Here is an 11,322-nt window from a genome sequence, read left to right as displayed (position 1 = left end):
AGCCATCAGCCCAGAGCCTGACGCGGGGCTCGAACTCACGGACCGCGAGATCGTGACCTGGCCGAAGTCGGACGCTTAACCGACTGCGCCACCCAGGCGCCCCCATGCTTCGTTATTAAAGGAAGGGAAACAAAAGGAGTGGATGGATGAGGATGTGTGAAAATGAACTAGAGAGAGTGGTGTCTGAAGTTATTTCCTGTGAAGAATAAAACTCAAAGTTACCTTTTAATGAAGATTAAGGGAATTAAGATATGTAAAGTTCCTACTGTGTAAATTTACCACATAAAATTGTCACATAACAAATGCCCAATAAATGTTAGTTTTTGTTGGTGGTGGTGGTGGTATCTGTTGAGGAGGAGGTGGCTAGAGTAAGGAGGTGGAGCCAAACGAATGATTGAAACTAGCCTGGTATGTGGAAGGACAATGAATTCATCTGAAGTTGAAGGCAATTTTTTTCTTTCTTTTTTTTAAAGATAAAGATTTTACTTTGAGATAATTGTAGATTCGTATATAACCATAAAAAATAGTACTTAGAGGTGCCTGGGTGGCTCATTTGGTTAAGCATCAGACTTCAGCTCAGGTCATGATCTCATGGTTTGTGAGTTCAAGCCCCACATTGGGCTCTCTACTGTCAGTGCAGAGCCCACTTCATATACTCTGTCTCCCTCTCTCTCTGCTCTCTTCCTGCTCATTCTCTCTCTCTCTCTTTCTCAAAAATAAACACTAAAAAAATAGTACTTAGAGATCCTGTGTATCTTTGCCCCCAGTTTCCCCCAATAATTATATTTCATAAAACTATAGTATGGTATTACAACTAAGATATTGACAGTGATACAGTCAAGACAGCATTTCCTTTACCACAAAGATCCATGATGTTGCACTTTGGTAGCCACACCTACTTCCTTCCAGCCCTCCATAACCCCTGACAACTATTAATCTGTTCTCCATTTCTAGAATTTTGTCATTTCAAGAACTTCATATAAATGGAGGCATACAGTATGTAAACTCTGGGGAATTTTTTTCACTCACCATAATTCTCTGGAGAACCTTCTAAAGTTATGTGTATCAACAACTTGTTTCCTTTTATTGCTATGGTATGCATGTACCAGGGTTTGTTTAAACATTCACCCACTGAAGAATATCTGGGTTGCTTCAAGTTTTGTCTATTACAAATAAAGCTGCTATGAAAATTCATGTACAGTATGTGTGTGAACATAAGTCTTAATTTCTGTGGGATAAATGCTCAGAAGCACAATTACTGGGTCATATGGTAAATCCATGTTTAGCTTTTAAAGAAACTCCAAACTTGTCCAGAGTGGCTATATCATTTTACATTCCCATCCATCATATATGAGTGACCCAGTTTCTCTGCAGCCTAGCCAGCATTTAGGGTTGCCACAATTTTTCTTTTTAGCTATTCAGTTGGTGTATATTGATATCTCATTGAGGTTTTAATTTGCACATCCTTAATGGCTAATGATGTTGTACACTTTTTCATGTGCATATTTACCACCTGTATATCCTTTTTGGTGAAATGTCTGTTAATTTCTTTTGCCTATTTTCTTTTAATTTTTATTTTTAGAGAGAGCACAAGTTGGGGAGAGGGGCAGGAGAGAAAGAGAATCTCAAGCAGGCACTACGCTCAGCATGGAGCCTGACGCAAGGCTCAATCTCACACCCCTGGGATTGTGACCTGAGCTGAAATCAAGATTTGGAAGCTCAACTGACTGAGCCACCCAGGCACCTCTCTTTTGCCTATTTCTAATTGAATGTGTTTTCTTTACAGTTCAGTTTTGAGATTTGTTAATATATTATAGATTCCTGTCCTTTGTCAGATATGTGGTTTCCAAATATTTTCTCTCAGTTTGTAGCTTTTTTTAAATCCATTATTGCAGAATAAAAAATTTCAATTTTAATAAAGTCCAGTTTATCAACTTTTCTTTTCATGAATCAGTCTTTGATGTCAAGTCTAGGAACTCTTTGGCCCTAAAACTCAAAAAAGATTTGCTACTATGTTTTTCTGTAAAGGTTTTATAGTTTTCTGTTTAATATTTAAGTCTGTGAATTCATATCAAATTATTTGTTATATAAAATTTGAGATTTCAGTGGAGTTTTTTTTTCTATGAATGTCCAATTTTCTATAGCACCATTTGTTGAAAAGGCTACACTCTCTCCATTATTGCTTTGTACCTTTGTCAAAAATCAGTTGAGTATATTTGTGTGAGTCAATTTCTGGATTTTCTACTCTGTTCTATCAACCTGTGTGTCTGTACATCTTCCAATACCACATAGTATTAAACTGAAGCTATATAATAAATCCTGAAATTAGGTAGTTTGAGTCCTTCCACTTTATTCTTGTTTTTTAAAATTGTTTTGGGGCGCCTGGATGGCTCAGTCAGTAGAGCATGTGACTCTTGTTCTTGGGGTCTTGACTTTGAGCCCCATGTTGGGTGTAGGGGAAAAAAAAGAAATAATTTTAACTCTTCTAACTCCTTTATCTTTCCATATAGATTTTAGAGTAAATTTACCAATATTACAGAAAATGTTGTTGGGATTTTTATAGGAATTGGGTGAAACCTATGTATCAGTTTGTGAAGAATTGATGTCTTTACTACATTGATTCTTCCAATTCATGAATACAGTGTCTTTCCATTTACTTAGATCTTCTTTGATTTCTTTCATCATCATTCTGTAGTTTTCTGCATACAACTCCTATACATGTTTTGTTAGACTTATGCTTAAGTATTAATTTTTTTTAATGTTTATTTTTGGGAGAGGGGGAGGGGCAGAGAGACAGGGAGACAGAGGATACGAAGTCGGCTGTGTGCTGACAGCAGAGAGCCCCATGCAGTGCTCAAATTCACCAACCATGATATCATGACCTGAGATGGAGTTGGGTGCTTAACAGACTGAGCCATTTAGGTGCCCCCATTAAGTATTTAATTTTCATTTTGAGCAAGTGTAAGTGGTATTACATTTTAAATTTCAGTGTTCAAATGTTAATTGATAATATATAGAAGTATAATATGTTTATCTTGTATTCTGTAACTTTACTAAACTTACTAGTTGCAGGAGGTTTTTGTTTTGTTTTAGTAGATTCCTTAGAATTTTCTGTGTAGAAAACCATGTCATCTGAAGCTCAGGACAAATTTATTCCTTTCTTATTTGTATGCATTTATTTCCTTCATTAGCCTACTGCACTGACTAGAACTTCCCATGCTATGTTGACTGAGAGTAGTAAGAGTGGACGTTTTTTGCCATGTTTTCCGTTTTTGGGAGAAAACTTTCACTCTTTCACCATAAAGTATACTGTTAGATGTAGGTGTTTTGTGGGATGTACCTCATCAAGTTGAGGGGTTCCCCTCTATTCCTAGTTTTCTGAGAGTTTTGATCATGAATGGGTGTTGACTTGTGTCAAATGCTTTCTCTATGTTAATTGATATGATCATGCGATTTTTCTTCTTTAGTCTTTTACTTTGGTGGGTAACACTGATTGATTTTCAAATATTGAAACAGCCTTGAATTCCTGGAGTAAATCCTACCTGGTCAAGATGTATAAATTCCTTTTTATACAGTGTTGAATTCTATTTGCTAATATTTTATTAAAGGTATTTGCCTCGGGGAGCCTGGGTGGCGCAGTCGGTTAAGCGTCCGAATTCAGCCAGGTCACGATCTCGTGGTCCGTGAGTTCGAGCCCCGCGTCGGACTCTGGGCTGATGGCTCGGAGCCTGGAGCCTGTTTCCGATTCTGTGTCTCCCTCTCTCTCCGCCCCTCCCCCGTTCATGCTCTGTCCTCTCTGTCCCAAAAATAAATAAACGTTGAAAAAAAAATTAAAAAAAAAAAGGTATTTGCCTCTGTATTTATGAAGGTTATTTGTAAGTGTCTTGTTTTGTACTGGCTATGTCTGGTTTTGGTATCAGGGTAATACTAGCTTCATTAAATGAAGTGGAATACATTCCCTTCTCTTCCATTTTCTGGAAGAGATTATATACAGTTGGCGTTAATTCTTTAAGTGTTTGGTAAAATTCTAAAGTGAAACCATCTGGACCTGGAAATTTTTGAGGAAGGGAATTTTTAAATTACAAATTTAATATTATTAATTTTAGGGCTATTCAAATTAGCAGTGTCATGTTGGGTGAGTTGTAGTAGTTCATGTTTTTTAAGAAATTGGTCCATTTCGTCTAAATTATCAAATTTATGTGTATAGAATTGTTAGTAGTATTTCCTTATTATCCTTCAGGGTCTGTAGTGGTATCCTCTGTTACAGCTCTTGGTGTAGTCAGAAGGGGGTGAAAGTTGTAGGCTCACTATGTGGTCCCCACTGACATCTGGTGGTTGGAGGATGGGAGAGAGCCTTTGTACAACCTGAGGAAGGTAGAAGTCTAGGCTTCCCCCTGGGCCTTTGCTAGTGTGGATATGGGTGGGACAAGTGTCTTTTGTGGTGTTTGGCTGGAGTAGAGTGGTTGTTGTTTAAGAGTTTTCTGTCTTGCTACGCTACCCCTTTCTTGGTTCTTTGGCTAGAGAGAGAAGCTTTTGTTGCAGCTGCTCCTCTTGGCATTTATGAACTGCTAGCTTCTTTAGGCCCAAGTCTGGAATATAATGAGACAAAAAGAATACACAGGGAACTCATCCACTGTGTTCTTCCTTGGATCTCAAGGTTCTTCACTGGTCTGTCTTCTTCTGTTCCCTTTCAGCATCTTCTTATGTTATATATATATAATGCCCAGGCTATCTATCTATCTATCTATCTATCATCTATCTATCTATCTATCTATCTATATTTGTCATTTTTAAGTACATTTACACACTGACCAACAGCACTATCCAATTCTAGAACATTTTCATCACTGCACAAAGAAACCTCATACCTATTAGTAGGAATTTCTCATTCCTCCTCTTCTCCCAGTATCTGACAACCACTAATCTGCTTTCTGTTTGTATGTATGGATTTGCCTGTTACAAACATTTTCTATAAATGAAATCATGTGTCCTTTTGTGTCTGGCTTATTTTTTTTTAATTTTTAATGTTTATTTATTTTAGAGAGAGAGACAGCAGGGGAGGGGCAGAGAGAGAGAGGGAGACACAGAATCCGAAGTAGGCTCCAGGCTTTGAACTCTCTGCACAGAGTCCAACACGAGACTTGAACTCACAAACCATGAGATCAGGACTTGAGCCAAAGTTGGATGCTCAACTGACTGAGCCATCCAGGCATCCCTGTGTCTGGCTTCTTCATTTAGCATAATGTCTTTAAGGTTCATTCATGTAGTATATGTCAGAACTTGTTTCCTTTTGATGGTTCCATGTTATTGTATGGATATACCACACTTTGCATATCCATTTATGAATTAATGGACATTTGGGTTGTTTTGACTTGTGGCTATTGAATAATGCTGCTGTGAATATTCGTGCACAAGTTTTTGCAGGAATATATTTCAATTGTCTTGAGTACATATCTAGGAGTGGACTTGCTGAATCACGTGATAATATATTAACTTTTTGAGGAACCGACAAAGAGTTTTCCACAGTGATTGCACTATTTTATATTCCCACAAACAGTGTATGAGGGTTCCGATTTCTCCATATTCTTATGAACACTTGTTATTTTCCTTTCCTTTTATTTTATTTTATTGTTTTTGTTAAGGCCATGACGTGGTAATTCAGTGTGGTTTTGATTTGTGTTTCCCTGATGGCTGATGATGTTGAACATCTTTTCATGTGCTTATTGGCCATTTCTGTATCTTCTTTGGATAAATGGTAATCCAAACCTGTGCCTACTTTTACATTGTTTTTGTTGTTGAGTTGTAAGAGTTCTTTGTATATTCTCAATACTAGATCCTTACCAGATATATGATTTGAAAATATTTTCTCTCATTCTGTAGTTGTCTTTTTACTTTCTTGATAGTGTCCCTTAACATAATGCAAAAGTTTTTAATTTTGGCAATGTCTAAATCTATTTTTTTCTATGGTTGCTTGTTCCTTAGGCGCTTATCTAAGAACCAGTTGCCTGATTCAAGGTCACAAAAATTTACATCTATTTGTTCTTCTAGAGTTGTATATTAGGTCTTTGATCTATCTTGAGTAAGTGAACACTGAAATCTCCATAATGGTGGTAAGAACTTAAGAAGTAGAGGAAAGCTGCTTTTCTACTGCCAACTCTTTTTATTTTATTTTATTTTATTTTATTTTATTTTATTTTATTTTATTTTATTTTTTAAGTTCATTTATTTATTTTGAGATAGAGAGACAGCAGAGGAAGGACAGAAAGAGGGAGAGAGAGAATCCCAAACAGGCTCTGCACTGTCAACACAGAGCATCACCCGGGGCTTGAGCTCACAAATCTTTTAAAAATGTAGATACAGGGCGCCTGGGTGGCTCAGTCAGTTGTGTGCTAAACTCTTGATTTCGGCTCAGGTCATCATCTAACCGTTCATACGTTCAAGTCCCGCGTGGGACTCTGTGCTATGTCAGCATGGAGCCTGCTTGAAATTCTGTCTCCCTCTCTCTCTGCTCCTAGCCCACTCATGCTCTCTCTTTCTCTCTCTCTCTCAAAATAAATAAATAAGCTTAAAAAAATGTAGGGGCAAGATTGATCTGTATAGGACATTGATAAGGAGGGTTAAAGAGTGATTTAAATGGATACCACAAGACTTTTGGGAAATACTTTTACCACATCACCAGGAGACCTCTTTGCTTAAACTTTAATTGATGGATTAGTAAAATTTGCTTTTGGTTCTAGGTAGTACACACTGTTCTAATGGTAACTGGGAGCTACATAAAATGTATGATCCCTTCTAGTAGAGAGTTAATGATTTGCTTGGGGGAACCAACAATAAACAGTTGAAAAGTTTAGTAACAACTACTAGCATCTATTAGAGTGGCTAAAATAGGAAAAGAAGAAGAAACTCACAATACCAACTACTGTAGAAAATATGGAGCACCTGGAATACTCACACTTGGTTGTGGGAATGCAAAATGAGTGAGCCTCCTTGGAATGGTTTCACAGTTTCTTATATAGTTAAATATACACTTATCATATGATTCAGCAATCTGACTTGTGGGTATTTGAAGACAAATGAAGATACACGTCTACATAAAAGCCTTATGTATAGATGTTTGTAACAGCTCTATTCAAAATTGTCAAAAACTATAAACATCCCAAATGTCCACTGACTGGTGAATGGATAAAATGTGGGACACTCATACATGCCATACAATACTACTCAGCAGTAAAAGAAAAAAAGAACCCTTGATAAATGCAACAGCATAGATAAATATCAAAAGCATTGTGCTAAGTAAAAGAAGCCAAACTAAAAAAAACTACATATTGTATAATTTTATTTATATAACACTCTGAAATCTATCAGAGAGGAATACAAATTGGTGGATGCCAAGGACTGAGTTGGGGAGGGATTGACTATAAAAGGGTATGAAAACACTTTCTGGGATGGTGGACTGTGGTGGTTACATGGCCATGCATTTGCCAAAATTCATAGAATACCTTAAAAGGGTCAGTTTTACTGTATGTTAATTACAATTTAATAAACTCAATTTCACAAAAAAAGTTTAGTAACAATATCAAACCAGTCACTTATACATTAATCTCACAGTTTTCAAGCTTTTTTGTGTCAGGATAGTTTTCTTTAAAATGATTCGGGACCAGGGAGCCTGAGTGACTTAGTCGGTTGGGTGTCGGACTTCAGCTGGGGTCATGATCTCATGATTTGGGAGTTTGAGCCCCGCATGGGCCTCTCTGCCCACTTTGGATCCTCTGTCTCCCTCTCTCTCTGCCCTGCCCCTGTTTGCATGCGTGCCTGCACGCACTCTCTTTCTCAAAAATAAATGAACTTAAAAAAAATTATTAAGAACCTCAAAAAGCTTTTGTTTATGATGGGTTATATTTACTGATATATTTATATACTGATATACTTATATTACTGGAAATTAACACTGAGAAATTTAAAAAATTCATTAATTTACTTAAGGCAATAATAATTCCATTAGATGCCAACGTAAGTAACATATTTTGTATGAGAAGTAACTGTGTTTTCCAAAACAAAAAACGTTAGTAGGAAGAAAAGCATTGATTTACATTTTTGTAAATCTCTTTAATGGCTGACTTAATAGAAGACAATTGAATTCTCATATCCATTTTCACAGTCAGTTGGTTGTGATATGTTTTTTTTTATTGAAATATCTGAAGAAAATCCAATTTGACAGGGATATTTAGTAGGAGAAGCTAGGAGTAGTTTCATTGCTTATTCAGATGATTGTAGATACTCTTTTATATGATGCCACAAGTTGAAAGCAGTAATATCTTGAAGAGCAGCTGTAATGTGGAATCTTAAGCTATCAATGAGCTACAATTCATTAGACTATGTTGGACGTAAAAACTTGTTTTTAATGTTTATTTATTTTTGAAAGAGAGAAAGAGACAGAGTGTGAGCTGGGGAGGGTCAGAGAGGGAGACACAGAATACAAAGCAGATTCCAGGCTCTGAGCTGTTAGCACAGAGCCTGATGCGAGGCTTGAATTCATGAACCATGAGATCATGACCTGTGCTGAAGTCAGATGCTTAACTGACTGAGTCACCTAGGAGCCCCAGTCTATGTTGGACTTTAAATAATAATGTTTTACTTATACATGATTTTGTAACATTATGCGTCAATCATTTGGAAAATATTGGTTCACTGAATTACCCAAGTCTTCTGACATATTTTGTTATACCATATCAGAAATCACATTTAATAATATCACCACCAATCTACCCAGAAAAATCTTTAAGTAATGGAAAGACTGTCAAGCTCATGGTAGCAGATGTAAAGCTTTTTAAATATTAATTTGTCTTGAAAAATCAAAATTTTTTTTGGTAAAAAATACTGCCAGGCATTTTTCATGAAATGACAGTCTACTTCATCCATTTATCAGAAAATGACAGCCAAATATGAAGTCTGAAAAACCGTATTTTGTCAATCATGCTTTCAAGTAAAATTGTGTGATTAATATCCAGAATATGTAGAACTCCTACAATTCAATAAGAAAAAGACAAAGAAGCCAATTCAAAAAATGGACAAGATATTTGAGTAGACATTTCTCCAAAGAAGATATGTAAATGGTCAATAAGCACATGAAAGGATGCTCAACACCATTAGTCATTAAGGAAATATAGAACAAAACTACTGTAAGCTTATGCCCAATAGGATGCCTATTATCAGTAAAATGGAAAATAACAAGGATGACATGGATATGAAGAAATTGGAACCCTGTGCATTGCTGGTGGGGATGTAAAAGGGCAGCTGCTGTGGAAAACAATGTGGTGGTTCCTCATAAAGTTAAACACAGTGTTATCATATGATTCAACAATCCCACTTCTAGTTACATACCCAAAAGAATTGCAAGTAGGAATGCAGATCTTACACAACAATGTCCATTTTAGCCTTATTCACAATAGCCTAAAGGTGGAAATAACCTACGTGTGCATCAACAGATGAACGGATAAACAAAATGTGGTCTACACCTACAGAAGAACACTTTTCAGCCATAAGTAATGAAATTCAGTTACATGGTACAACTGGATGAACCTTGAAGACATTATGCTAAGTGAAAACAGCCAGACACTGGGGCACCTGGGTGGTTCAGTCGGTTGAGCATCGGACTTCCGCTCAGGTCACAATCTGACAGCTCATGAGGTCCAGCCATGTGTTGGGCTCTGTGCTGACAGCTTAGAGCCTGGAGCCTGCTTCAGATTCTGTATCTCCCTTTCTCTCTGCCCCTGCCCCACTCATATTCTCTCTCTCTCTCAAATAAATAAATAAATAAATAAACATTAAAAAAAAAATCCAAAGCAGGCTCCAGGTTCTGAGCTGTCAGCACAGAGTCTGATGTGGGCTGAACCCACAAACCACGAGATCATGACCTGACCTGAGGTGAAGCGGGACGGTTAACTAATTGAGCCACTAGGTGCCCCAAACAACAGCTATTATATGACTTATTTGAAATATTTAGAGTAGGCAAATTCATAGAGGCAGAAAGTAGAATAGAGGTACTAGGGCTGGGGAGAAGAAGAATTGTTTAATAGGTGCAGTTTATGTTTGGGGATGATGAAAAAATTATGGGGATGGATAGTGGTAGTGGTTGCACAACATTGTAAATGTACTTGCTAATGAATTGTGTGTTTAGAAGGGTTAAAATAGAAAATGTTATGTATATTTTTCCACACAAAAAAAAGCTGTTCAGTTTATACATTACATATGCATTTTTTTGCTGGACATTACGTAGATGTTTCAGTATGCAACAAAAGTGCTTTATGTGTAAATTACTAACTCATTGAGACTGTTAAGATGTGTCCTCATGGATGAAAATGTAATAACATTTTATATTTTTTGATGCTTTCTTGAGAACATTTTTTAAGGGAAAGTGGTTTTTTTCTTCCCCTGCAAGTATAATAGAGACAAATACAATGTCAAATAGATAGTTTAGTGCCATTGTCTTGATTAATACTAAGTTGTGAGCAGTTTTATCCATCATTGCTTTTGCAACATCAGTGCAAATAATAATGCAGTTGTTCCGGCATAAATCATGAGATTCAAGAATGTTATTCAATAGTCTGAATGTTTCAACGGGAAATTCATTGCCAAGCATTCACATAAAAGATCATGTTTGATGATTATTTGGCACTGAATCTGGACAAATACAAGGAAAACAGCAAGTCCAGCCATGTTTTCAGATTTAATATACTCTTTTTAAGCCAAATAGTCATTCATTTTTTTTTAAGTTTATTTATTTACTTATTTGAGAGAGAGAGAGAGAGAGAGAGAGAGAAAGCAGGGGAAGGGCAGAAAGAGAGAGGGAGAGAGACAAAGAATCCCAAGCAGGCTCCGTGCCGTCAGCGCAGAGCCCTACGTTAGAGCCCGTTAACCATTAGATCATGACCTGAGCTGAAATCGAGAGTTGGACACTTAACCTGCTTGAGTCGCCCAGGTGCCCCGAGTCATCCTTAAATGTAAGAAACCTATAAATACATTTTCTTATATTTTAGAATCAAACACTATTAGATATTTAAAAACAGTTTTAGGTAAAAAATTAAAATTTAGAAACATTTTCATATTTCAAAAAATTATTGAAAAATGAGACAACAATTAGTACTGACCTTTTATGTTTGCACAGATGAGATGAAAAGTTCATGATAACTGGGTGGCTCAGTCAGTTAATAGGTGCAGAGTCAGCTCAGATTTGTTTGGGATTCTCTCCTTCCCTCTCTCTCTCTCAAAATAAATAATAAAAAAAGAAATGTCCATGATTTTAAAACAACAATTTAGTCCATA

This window comes from Prionailurus viverrinus, chromosome C1, assembly GCF_022837055.1.
Source record: "Prionailurus viverrinus isolate Anna chromosome C1, UM_Priviv_1.0, whole genome shotgun sequence".
In the NCBI taxonomy this organism is placed as follows: Eukaryota; Metazoa; Chordata; class Mammalia; order Carnivora; family Felidae; genus Prionailurus; species Prionailurus viverrinus.
This window is presented reverse-complemented; position numbering follows the sequence as displayed.